Below are 14,014 nucleotides of genomic sequence, written 5' to 3' on the forward strand. Positions count from 1 at the left end.
ACAGGGAAGAGATCATGTGACTATGGAAACAGACATTGGAGGGATGTAGCCACAGGCCAAGGAAAGCCAGGAGCCACGGGAGCTGGGAGAGGCAAGGAAGGATTCTCCCCTACAGCCTCCAGAGGGAATGTGGCCCTGCTGACACCTTGATTTCAGACTTCTGGTCTCCAAAATTTTAAGAGAATAAATTTCCATTGTTTTAAGTCCCCAAGTTCAGAGTAACCTGTTTCAGCAGCCATAGGAAATGAGCACACCCCATAAGCCCAACACGCAGATTCAAAAGCACAATTCTGTCTTATTTGCTTATTCTTTTTCTTCCTTTCTTTTGTGCTCTCTTTTTCTTCTAAAGTGTTTTAAAGCAAACTCCAAATATCATGCTGGGCATTGGTGGTTCAGTGGTAGAATTCTCACCTGCCAAATATCATGGCCTTTCACCCCTATATGCTTTAGGATACAACTCAGAATTTATGGACATTCAAAATTTTAACCACATTGCCATTATAACAACTACTAAGTAGCAACTAACTAAGTACAAATAAGTCGGTGGTATCCAAAATGTCTTTTAATATCTTCCTTTAATTCAATCTCTGAAATCTTATTAGACATCACTCCTCTTTGAATTACCCTTCATTTTCTAGAAAAGAATTGCCTGGGAGTAAATGAATTTTTACAGGTTTTGGCTTGTAGGTGTATGGGTGTTCCTCCCCACTTGAGGATGAAAAATTCTTGGAATTCTTTCTCTAGTTAAAAATAAAGACTTCTTTTTCCTTTACAATATGAGCTTTTGTCCAGGATTGACTTTCAGAGGCTTCACTTCAAAGTCATGTTGGAGGTGGACAAAAATACAGTCATGACAGAGAAGAGCAATCTGGATTCTAATATCTTTTCCCCAAATGTAGAAGAGTATTGCTTTGAAAAATGAAATAAGGTGGAAAAAGAGGTGAATACCAGAAAGTTAAACTCTATGTTGGATTTTTTAAATGGTCCTTTCTAAGTTTCTCTTTTCTCTAAAAAATGTCTCCACCAGCCGAAAAATGAAAAATTCTGTGCTCTGAATAATTGCATTTGGCAGTCCTTTCAAAGAGAAGTGTGGTACCCGTGGGCTGTCTCATGTTTTCTCTTAGAGGGGTATACTCCTTTGGCATTTTTCCTGTGATCCTAAAATTACTTTTTTCTTCTGAAGAGATTAATATTGAACCTTTCCTCTGCCCACTAATGAAAGAGGTTAAGGGTAAATTATTCTTATGAAGAGAGGATCCACAACCCTTTAGGGAATATGTTGTGAGAAGTACAGTTAGGATCCTTTGAAAAATATACTCTCCATATCCTGAATTACTATCTTAGAAGCTTCTTCATGCTAAGGTACCCATGTTACAATTTAAATACTCTTTGGAAAGGTCATACCTTTGCTTATTCTGAGATGTGCTGCTGATACAAGCAAGACGGGCAAGATTACCGAGGCGGACCAGTAGCTGAGAGTTAGACTTAAAAAAATTGGGTACTAAATATTTTGGGGAGAAGGAAGAGGGGGTTGTGCCATAAGAAGTAGAGAAAGTCAGTCTGGAAAACAAAGAAGTGTGAGGATTCCAGAGATAAAACCCTGCAGATTCTTCTCCCTTTGTTCCCCCTTCAAACCCCATGGCCTGGGCTCAAGGCTGACTTGGCCATGAGGGCAGTTGCTAAATTCAACTTTTTCTGTCTGAAAACAGTGGAAGCTCATCATCTGAAGTGGGTTTAGATCTTCAGATCTAGCCAAGTGACTCCCCCTCCTTTGTCTCCACTCACATATATCCTATGAATAGCTTTCTTTCAACAAGGCAACTACACCACCCTCCTCTAGACTTTGAAGCCCTTGATTTATGCAACTTGTTGGTGCGTGCTTAAATGAAACCCTTGGCAGAGTAGAAAAGCTTGTTCAAATCTCTTTTCTTGATAATATTTTCTTCTATCATAACCCAGTCAAGAGGAAGAAGGGCTGTATCTGGCAAGCACACGATTTATAGCATAAAGGGGCAAGAACTAAGAATGATGCAGCTTGGGTTCCATCACTTACTTCCCTTCCTTGATGACTTCTGTTTTAGTGTCCTCAGCACTCTACCAGAAGGAAGGGAGAATAGGTCAGCAGACGTCTTTCAAAATACAGGAGAGGTCCAGTTTCAGTGCCAACACATAAAATATTTGAAAGTCATCATCACTCCTGTCCTTACTACAAGAAAAAAAGATGAATAAATTGAAAATCAATGACTTTTCTTAGACCTAGCAGAGAATGAGGTAAGAAGGCAAACTACTAGCCTAAAATCTGGAGCGATCTGTGAACACCGAGAATGGCTGGGATAAGCTCACCTGGAACAGCAGCTGCTGGAGCCATAAACTGGGAGAAATACTTAAAAGGTAATTTTGATGAACTGCTAATGGTTGTGTGTGGATTAGCTTGAGAGTGAGAAACTCAAGGGGGTGTAGTCTCGGGGGACACCCCTCTCTACTTGCATGGGTTTTACTTCCAGGAACCCCACCAAATTCTCAAGAGGAAGATCTGAGAAATGTCACCTCATATTTCCCACAGTGAGAGGTGAAAAGGAACCATCCCGAAGCTCACCTAGGGTATTTTCCATGAGAAAGTCCTGTTCTCTAAGGTAGCAACCTGACTAGAGCCTTATCTACTTGGAGGAGGGGCAACTAGCTAACTCCAGTCCCACCTCCACCCCAGCCCTCTTTTTCTCCCAAGGGGAAGAGAAAAAAGGATAAGAAACTTTTCTGAAGGTCACGGCCCAGGGACCCAGGCCCAATAAAAGATGAGATTTAATTATAAGATTATAGAGTATTTCCCCTCCTGCACATCTTACCATCGAATCAGCAGGGCTCCCACATGATAACAACAGGTTACAGCTAAAGAAAGTGAAAGACACAGACTCCATTTAAGTTCTTAGGGCAACCCAAAGAGAACAGGAGAGGAAAAAAACAAGACACCAGAGGAAACTGTAGCCTCACAGCTACAGAAAACATCAGACACCCCAGTTCCAAGCCAGATTAGGATAAAATCTCACAGTAAGTCTTATTCGCTGCAATTCTTATTATCTGAAATAATCAAGTCCCACTTTCAGCAAAAAATGACAAGTCATGCTAAAAGGCAAAGAAAAAAGAGACTAACTAAGCAAGAAAATCAGACTCAGACATGATACAGATTTTGGAATTATCAGATAGGGAATTTGATATAACAATGATTAATACAGCAATGTCTTTAATGAAAAAAAGTAGACAACAAGCAAGAATAAATGGGTAATGGAAGCAGAGAGTTGGGAAACCTAAGGAAGAATTAAAAGGAAATGACAGAAATCAAAAGCACTAACAAAGGATGCTTTTAATGGGCTCATCAGTTGACTGGACATAGCTGAGGAAAGTATCAGTGAACTTGAAGATGTGTCATAAAAACTTCCTAAGCTGAAATGTAAAGGGAAAAGTAAGAAGTTTAGAAAAGAACAGGATATGCCAGAACTGTGAGAAAACTGCAAAAGTTGTAACATGTGTGTAACTGGAACACCAGAAAGAGAAGAGAGAAAAAGAGGAAGGGGCAGAAGAAATATTTGAAGTTACAATGGGTGAGAATTTCCCCATATTAATGACAGACATGAAACTACAGATCCAGGGAGCTCAGAGAACATCAAGCATGATAAATACCAAAAATCTGTATCTAAGTATATCATATTCAAACTGCAGAAAACCAGAGACACAGAAAATCTTATAAGAAGCCAGAGAGGCAAAAACCTCTAACTTACAGAGGAGCAAAGATAGGAATTATATCTGACTTTCATCAGAATCCATGCAAACAAGAAGAAAGTGGAGTGAAATATTTAAAGTGTTGAAAGAAAACCCCCAACAACCTATAATTCCATATCCAGTGAAATTATCCTTCAAAAGTGAAGGATTAAAAAAAGACTGACTCAGACAAACAAAAAAATGAGGGAATTAATCACCAGTCAACCTGCCTGTCAGAGATACTAAAAGTAGTTCTTCAGAGAGAAAGAAAATGATATAGGTCAGAAACTCAGAGCTACATAAAGAAAGGAAGAATACTGGAGAGGGATAAATGAAGGTAAAGGAAGATCTTTTATTTTTCTTATTCTTAATTTATCTAATAGATAATGGTACACAGTAATAATAGTAACACGGTATTAGATGATTATAGCATATAGATCAGTGAAATCAATGACAGCAATATTACAAAGGAAGGAATCAGAAATACTCTATGAAAAGCTACCTGCACTGTCCTGGAATCTGAGTAGCATTATTTGAAAGTGGACTTAAGTCAGCTGCAAATATGTATTGCAAATTCTAGGTATCCACTAAAAAAAAAATTTAAAGGAAGTATAATTGATATGCTAAGAGAGGAGAGAAAATGGAATCAAATAAATGCTCAGTTAAAACTAGAGAAGACAGAAAAATAAGGTAAGATTAAAAAAAAAAAGAACAAGTGCAACAAACAGAAAACAGTGACAAACATGGTGGACACCAATCCAAATATACCAATAATCACTCTATATGTGAATGGTCTAAATAACACCGATTAAAAGACACAGACTGTCACAGTGGATTAAAAAATAAGACCCAAGAAACCTACTTTAGGTATAAAGACAGAGATAGGTGAAAAGTAAAGGGGCAGAGAAAGATAAACCCATGGGGACACTCATCACAAGAAAGCTGGGATAGCATATGAATTTCAGACTACAGAACAAGGAAAATTGCCATGGAATAAGGTATGATATGATAAGGAGCTACTTCTTTAAGAAGACGTAACAACCCTTAATGTCTATGTGCCTGAAAACAGAGAGCCAAAATACATGGGGCAAAAACAGACAGACCTGCCAAGAGAAACAGATGAATCCACTAATGTATTTGGAGGCATCAACACCCCTCCATCAGTAGTTAGTTGACCCAGCAGGCAGAAAATCAGTAAGGACATAGCTGAGCTCAACAGCACCATCAATCAACTGGACCCAGTTGGTATTTACAAGATACAGTTTACCTGACTTTAAACGAAATTGGAAATATGCAAAAACATCCTTAAGAAAACCAGTAAGTTTAGATGCGATTATTCAATATACAAAAGAATTCTTCAATTTACTGAAGTGTGTGTCTATTCTTTATTGTACCTAATAATTTCTACAGATTTCCTTTAAACATTTAAATGATGAACCCATTTAGAAATTTCCAGTTTGCCTTATCAGACATCAAATGGTGAAATAAATCATCATAACCCCCATAGGTATTTGGAAAAGTGAATTTCAGAAGCACCGGTGGATGTCAGGTGATGTGAGCAGTATACAGGCTCCTAAGGAACTCTCGCCAAAAGGCTTATGTTGTAATTCATGGGGGTTTTCCCCTCCTAAGGGAAGGAGACAGTGACAGAGGGGTAAGCTTCCTCCAAACCCAAGGTCCCACTTTTTTAGCGGCAATTAGGGAAGAGAGTGCTTAGAATGGTCCTTCTCCAGGGCCTCCCCGCTTGCCAGGCTGATTTTGTCTTGTTAACGCCTGACCTTCATTCATTCTTCCAATAACATTTACTGAGCACCTGCTATGGGCCAGGCGCTGCCCCAGATGCCCCAGACTCTCACATCAATTGGTGGGTCATTAACATCAATATATACATCAAAATCATGATGACAGATTAGAAAAAAATGAAAATTCTCAGCAAGAGTTGTTCACTCAATTTTGCATGTATTTATCAACCATATGATTCTCAGCTGGATGGAATGAAGGTCACAGCGAATCAAAGCCAGCTCTTTATCTATTTCCTCCCCTCTTCCTGTTCCCTGGCAGCCAGGAAGCAGAAGTCATAAGTTAGCTAGCTGGGCCTTTTTTTCTGAAGAACTTAATGAAAGTTTCATTAAATTCTTATTCAACTTTTCTTTTTATTAAACTTCCATTAAGTTCTCCCAGCCACCTCGAATCCTTGGCAAGCTTCCTCTAGGACTTTAGGCAACTGTACTCATTCATTCCTTCATCCTTTCAGTCCTCACTAAGTGCAAGATGCTGTTTTGGGGATTATCCAAAATGCGAAAATAAATAAGCCTCAGCCGTTGCCCTTTCGTACTTGGCAGTTTATCATTTCCTTCCAAACTGTTCCTGCAAGGTTGTTACTTGAGTCCTGCATTTCACAAATTTGGTTACTTTCACTTAATTATGTTTTCTTCCTCATTTTTCACATCTTTTGGAAGCACCGTCTGTGATATGGGAATAATAATCTGTCTTTGAATGTGTATTTGTAATTCCACAGTCATCAAAAACCAAACCAAAACAAAACCCTCCTTGGCACAGACTTAAGAACTGGAAGATCTGGGTGTGAGTCCCATCTATACCTGTGTAGCCTTGGACCAACCGCTTATCCTCTCTGAGTCTCAGTTACTTTGCCTGTAAAATAGGACTAAATATTTCTGTTTTACCTATTACATGGTTGTATGTGTATGTGTATCAGATGAGCAAAGGTACCTGCAATCATTTTCTACAATATAAAAAGATACACAGACGTAAGTTATTATTATTAAAACTTTGTAACGGAACCAACATCAGGGTTTGCTGATGTGTACAATACAAATGCCACAGAAAAAGTAACTAAGGGCAGAATTTGGCCCAGGGCACTTAGCTACAGCATTTTTTGGTTTTGGTTTTTTTAAGGGCAGAAGGAAAAAAAATTAAAGACTTTTATTCAAAGCAGAAAACTTCCAAACAAGAGTCAACACTTGCCAAAAACACGGTTCCTAAGTGTATATCTTTGAGGGAAACTCAGAGTAAGAAGGCAAGCTTCAGAGAGTAGAAACTGAAAGAGAAAAGTCTTTAATGTTATCATCTTCCTCCTCCACCCTTGCTTAGAATTCCTTATCTAATCAACTGGAGACACACATCTTAACAGTCAAACAATAAAAATGGGATGCAGTTTAATTATGGATCATTACAGAGGCCAGAAAAACATTCAGGTCAGGTAGCTATCACAGTGTCCAGAGGGCACTAGACTCCCCTTTCACTTCTAAGGGAGCTACAAATAAAATAGCTTCTCCCCTGGACTTCCGAAGGGTTTTGTGGTTAAACCTGGCTAAAACACAGTGCTTAAAAATTACATTTTATCCACAGAATCTAGCAAAGAAGCAAAGTTTCTGCTCAGCTCCCCTGTTATGAATCAGCAAGGAAAAGGGAAGGCCATGAAGAGGGGGAAGGAAGGACTCCAGCCACTCCTGATTCTTCCAGCTTGGAATCCTGTGTGTGACGGCTGGTTCCAGAAAAGCAGAAATAGGAGAGGTTAGTGGAGGTCTGCTTGGTGTAAGAGATAAAATGAGAAGTGGTGAGAATTAGAGAATACAAACTACTTCAATTAAAAACAAAGAAAAAACCCTCAGGCCTATTAGATTGGCTACTATCAAAACAACAATAACAAAAATAAAATGTTAGAGAAGGTATGGAGAAATTAGAACCATTGTGCATTGTTGGTAGGAATGTAAAATGATGCCAGTCCTACGGAAATAGTATGGTGATTCCTCAAGCAATTTAAAATAGAATTACCATATGACCCAGCAATCCCACTTCTGGGCATATGTCCAAAAGAATTGAAAACAGGATCTCAAAGAGATTTTTGCACACTTATATTCATAGCAGCCTTAGTCACAATAGCCAAGAGGTAGAAGCAGCAACCCAGTCCGTGTCCATTGACCGATGAATGGATAAGGAGAATACATGCTGTATATATACATTAGAATCTCATTCAGCCTTAAAAAGGAAGGAAATCCTGTCACATGCTACAACACGGATGGACCTTGAGGACATTATGCAAAGTGAAATAAGCCAGTCACAAAAAAAGACCAATGCTGTATGATTCCACTTACATACAGTACCTAGAGTCGTCGGATTCACAGAGACAGACAAGAACAGGGAGGAGGCAGTAAAGCGAAGTTGTTGTTTAATAGGGCCCACGTTTTAGTTGTGCAAAATGAAAACGTTCTGGAGCTCTCTTGAACAACAGTGTGAACAGGCTTAATGCTACCGAGCTGCACCTTTAAAATGGTTAAGATGATAAAAACTGATATGGTAGGTGCTTTTAATGCCATTAAAGTATTTCAAAGGAAAAAGAGAAGAAAAGAAAAGCCTAACTGAAACCTCACTGCCCAGATTCACCTTACACTAATGACCAAGACCTACGCTTATAAGGTTCCCATGCCTGTAAGGTCCAAACCCTTCGAAACAACATTCGAGCATTCTCGGAGGTGGGCCCAGGGACCCGTCCCTTCAACCTTGCCTTCTGCCACCTCTCACAAGACTCGCGTTCCACGTCCCTGCTCTACACGCTCACCTCCACATGCCTTCTCACTCGATGGCCCTTCCGCGCAGCACACTCCCTTCATGTCTGCCAGACAAGGTCCAGATCCATTCGGATGTCCTGCTGAGCTTGCCCTCATCGCCTGGTTTCGCTAAGTTTGTGGTTTTGTCACCCATCACGTCCTGCGCTGTGTGCTATGTGTTTGTGAACACACCTTCTCTGAGTGGCGGGCAGCTCTCCACAGGCAGGGTTGGTGCCTCAGTCACCGGGCATCTTCACAGCACCAGTAGCCAACAAACGTTTCGTGTAACACAAATCACGTCACTCCTCTACCGAGGCTCCTCCAGGGGCCGCAGTGACTTTTATGATGATGTGACAATTGACTGATGTTTTCGCGTTGGCACACTCTTTAACCATTTCCTGTCAGCAATGAAAGCAAAGGTCATGTGCGGTAAGCGCTCAGTTAAGTCTTTAGATGCTGGCAGTGTGTAAACTGACTTTTTAGTCCATACGTGCCATTAATTCTCACACTGCTTCGCAGGGAGCTGTAACACTGCAGCAGCAGGACTCCCGATAATTTGCTACCTGTATTCCATTATGAGCCTCAGTCTTCTAGTCAGCCCTCTCCCAACATTTTATTGTGAAAAAATTTCAAAAGTATAAACAAATGGAAGAGAACTTTACAGTTAATCTCCATACACCTATCCCTTGGATTCTGCCATTAGCATTTTAGCATATTTGCTTTAATACTTAACTGTGCATCTGTCCACCTCCAGTTTTCTCGGGGGCGTGGCTGGACACAGTGTACTTCACTGATGGTACATGATGAGGTGGGGTTCTCTAGCCCTTCCCTGTCTTCAGGAAGTCTGGGGTGGTAACTGTTGAGGACGGAGATTCTCAGGGTGTTGGGGAACTCAGGGCTTCTCTCTTCCTCTCATGATCTCACCGCGGCTCGTGGTCCAGGGGGCTGTTACTCTTCAGAGGCCATGTGGACCATAAGGCCTGCCACGCTGTTGCTGTAGCCCAATTCACTGTCATAGCAGGAAATGAGCTTGACCGGGTGGTTGTTGAGGGTAATGCCAACCCTCGCATTGAAGGTGGGAGACTGGGTGCCACTGTTACAGCTGCAGGAGATGACGTGGTCCTCAGTGTAGCCCCAGATGCTCTTTAGGGAGCCCTCTGATGCCTGCTTCACCATCTTCTTGATGTCATTTTTGGCTGCCTTCTCTAGATGGCAGGTTTGATCCATGACCAACATATTGGGGGTGGAGACATGGAAGACCAGCCAGTGACCATCCCAGACTCTTATTTCCCTGCAGGAAAATTTCCGAAAACTGCCACTTTTCTTGGCCCTTTCCATCAATTCCTAAACGTGCGGAGGCATTTTGTGTGGGAGGAGTCAGTTGACTCAGATTCCTCTGTTTCTCAACATATTTGTATTAACGTAGAAAATCTGTTCACATGAGGAAGTGATTAAAAGAAACGTGGGAGAGTGTTTCTGTGAAGCTGGGTCTGCCCTGAATGACAAAATATGTCACTTAAAATTCAGATATCGACAAGAAGAGGGAACTGTTTTCATCTGTTGGCCACGCCAAAGCATTTCACACCTCAGGGGGCTGTGCTCTGAACTGACAGGGAACGCCCTCCCTCAGAGGGTCATCACACCTATTCAAGAACTCCTTCTACTTTCCAGACACAACTTCAATAGATAGCCCCACTCCTTTCTCTTATCCTGCAATAATCAAATAAGATTGTTTCGGCCTTGTCAACTAAAAATATCCTTCCAACCGAGTCTCTAAATATCAAGGAGTTACTGAATGCAGGTAGAAAGTCAAGTTTGAACTCTCTAAACTTGAAATGGGAAAAACAAGGACCTTCTGCACAGGAAGGGAAGGTGGACGGGGTGAACTTCAGCTAATTTTACAGTCAATGTGCTGGTCAGAAAGTGTACGGAGAGCAGCAGCCAAAAGACTTTTGAGGAAATAATGTCTTTGGAAAAACCTGTGCAGAAACAACATGCTGATTGAGCCAGACGGAAATGGTTGACGGGGTCTCTGTGGTGGATGCAGATTTAGACTTTTAGCTTGAACACTGCTATTTCCGCCCTCCTTACCTTTGCTCAGGGTGGCTCCTCTACCCGCCCCCTTCAACTAGCCACTCGCCCTCATCCCTCTAAGGCTCTCTGTAGACGGAATTTCCTCCAGGAAGACTTCCCTGCTCTTTCCCACTGCCCCGTCCTGAGTTGTGCCCATGATAATGATTAAGCACCGCTCCACAGTGACTGCTTCCCAAACTCACCAGGTGCCCATCTCTGAGTGTTAAAACAGACCATCTGGTGCTGCTTCCTCTTACTGGACCGTAAGCTCCTTGGGAGCGGGTGTGATGCCTTATTCATCTTTAATCTTTGCATGTAGTTGCAGCTTCTTACTAAACCTTTGTGGAGTGACTATCTGGCCTCACTTCCTGATCGCCTTCTCAGGGAGATCGCCTTCCCAAGGACTGGCCACCACAGCCTCTCTTAGGCGGAGGATGTAAAGGCAGGGGGGCACTGCCTGCACAAAGAGCTGAGAAAGTGAATGGAAACAGCAGCTGGTCAAAGCTCGAAGGGGAACATTTGCTATCAGACCACACCCTTGGACTTGGCTAGTTCTCCTTCACTTGAGGGTGTGTCACTTCCTCTTGTCAGATGTCACACACCCCCACCCCAGCAGGAGGGGTTGTTTGCTTCTATTTTGAATGAGGCATGAAGTGGGTGCCTGGACGGTCTCTGAGCCTCCTACTGAGTGAAAGGCTTTCGTTACAGACATCATGGTATCTCAGTATCATGGATGTAAATGAATACAGGGTCTGAGGGTAAACAGGACACAGCCACACTGACTTTCATCAGCTCACAATCCCCAGGCTTTCCTGACAGATGCAGAAGTGGACAGACTCTGGGAGCTGACATAGGGATGGGCTTTCGGCTAGAAGTGGATTCAAGTTCTAGTTTCTCAGAGTTTTCAGGCAGGTCACTTAGCCTTGCTCAGTCTTCTGCTGATACCTTTAAAGTAGAGATTATAACACACCTAACTTTGCAGTATTGTTGTGAAGTTTAAATGATGTAATTTATATACAAGGTTCCTAAAAGGAGATAATTAATACATGTTCCCTCCTCTGTCTCTATACTTGTTTGGCTCAAGATCAATCAGCAGCTGACCTCTGGCAACCTTCCTTTGAAAACTGCTGCTCCCTCCTCAGTGGCTTAAGAATCACCTTGTTAGAAGGCAGCTTCCGGGTCCCACCTCCAGAGATTCTGGCACAGTGGGTCTGGGTTACAGCCCGGGAAGTTTCATTTGTAACAATTGTCCCAGGTAAGTCTGAGTCTGTTGTCCACACTTCCAGAAGCATGATTTGAAAACTTCAAAGTCTTTCTTTGTCTGAGCACTAAGACTACTTTCCTTTCAGCAGCAAAGCCCAAAGAAAAACCTCTTTAAGCCAGAATATGGAATTACGTGCTCCATCCTGGGAAATGTTGAGAAAAACAGACATTAAGCTGAGGAGGTGGTGGGAGCGGTGGTAAAGGGTGAGGAAAGCTGGCATTTTTCACTGGCCGTCAGGGCATGCGGTCCAGGCTCCTCGGGGAGTGGTGAACAAGGAGAAACAGAGCAGGTGGCTTATACTGGATGTGGGTTTGCAAGAGGGGAGATGGATGGGGCTGGAGAGCTTCCAGCTTATACTAAGTCAGCACTTGGAAATATGGCTTTATTATTTTCACTTAAGGGGTGTCAAGTCCCTCTGCATCAGACCCACTCAGACGTAAGTGTCAGCACTCACATACAACCATAAGCCCAGCTTCAGAGACTCCGCTACCACCAGGGGTGTAGGGCTGTCTAGCCCCAGGAAGGCATAAGTCTATCCTTATGGAATATCTATTCTGATAGAAGCAAGGAACAGAGACATTGTCTTGAACAGACTTAAACCCTGGATTCTCATGTTAAAAGTCTGACGCTCTACAGCCCAAGGTTGTCTGGTTTCATTCAGATCCCACGTGAGACAGAAAACCAGGGAAGCTGGACAAGCTGTGCTATTAATAGCCAGACCAGAACTGGAAGCACCCTGAACTTAATCCTGTCTCTGCACTGTGGTTTTGGCCAAGTCCTTAACTCTGGGTCAGTTAATAGAGTTTAGATGCAACACAAGACGGGAAAGGAGTTGTGTTCATGAGAACATTCTGAGTCCAAAACACTAAGTCTTTAGAGATTAAATTTAACACCGTGATGTGACACCTGAGCCCAAACGAGTAACTTATGTACACAAATGGCTGGCCGGCGGTCCTTGCCAGGTCACCTGATCCTCCGGTGGGTAGCAGGGGTAACTTTCTTTAGCCTCTTCTTTCCTGGATCTAGATGTTACCAGATCAGGCGTCATCCCCGCTACAGTTTCCTTCAGCTGTCCCCGGGGGAGTGGCTTATGAGCAGGCAGTGGATGTCACCATCTAGTGAGCCCCAAAGGCACGGCTGGGTTGAGGGGTACCTGGGATATTCTGTCGGCTGGTCACGGTTCTCTGCCCATGTGCTGATTAGCGTTTACGTTCATTACGGACAAATCCCAAGACACACCAAATGCTTAAAGATGACAAATGATCAGACAAGAACCAATCATAGGAAGGTCTGATTCCACGTAAAATAGTGATAAGGGTACATATGTCTCTAGGAAAGCCACTGAAGTGGAAGATCCTAAAGGCATACTTACCATCCACATCTTGGAATCTGTTTTCCAATTTATTCTTCCAGATAGTATCAAAATTTGAATTGAACAGTAATGAATATAAAGTTTGTCCAAATATCCACCTGTCAATAATTCACACCTGGCCTTTGAAATTGCTCGTTTCAGCAGGGAGGGTGCAGCTCGGTGGCAGAGTGCATGCTAAGCACGCACGAGGTCCTGGGTTCAATCCTCAGTTACTTTCATTAAAAAAAAAAAAAGAAATTGCTTCTTTGGCTTTGCGGTCTCTATAGTGAAACCACAAGCCTGAAACTCCTCAAAAGAGAGATTTGCATAGAATGCCTCTCAGTTTCAGAATGAATATGAAAAATGCTGGGGGAAGAAAGTGCGAGGAGAAAAGCGATGAGGTGTGCGTGTAGCTGGGTCGGCATCAGTGTTGGTTAGACACTGTTTATTCTACAGCAGCCCGGTGCCACCTGAACCTGTGCCACGAGGTCTGTGAAGAACCTCGAAAATGAGGAGATTTTAAGTGTGAAAACTGTAAATGAAGATAAATCATACCCATGTGTAAAATATGTTGAGAATTAGTGCCCGAATTTTGTGATCACAACGAGGCAAACACAGACAGCCACTTACTCAGTGATCATTGCTGTGGCTCTTAGCCAGGGAGGCCGGCTCTTCTGCTCGAAGGATAAATGCCCACACAGACAGAGGGCGGCTCGTCGGGAGAGAAAAAGCTAACTGCGGAGCTGGGACCGACTTGCCTGGAGACGTCTGACGTCCAGAGAGAGCCTTCAGCTGGGCGGGCCATCTGCAGAGCTGTTCTGCTGCTGGGCTTGCGCCTGGAAAGAGAGGGGGACTCAGCAAGGGGACAGCGGCTTCTGCGGCACTTCTGAGCAAGCCCCTGAAGGCACCTGTGCCAGCTGCTCTCTCCCACGAGCCCGTCTCGAGGTGTGGGGATACTGAGGTATAAGTAAGTCCAGGTTCATCTGGTTGTACCCAAGTTGGTCA

This window comes from Camelus bactrianus, chromosome 20 (genome assembly GCF_048773025.1).
Source record: "Camelus bactrianus isolate YW-2024 breed Bactrian camel chromosome 20, ASM4877302v1, whole genome shotgun sequence".
NCBI lineage: Eukaryota > Metazoa > Chordata > Mammalia > Artiodactyla > Camelidae > Camelus > Camelus bactrianus.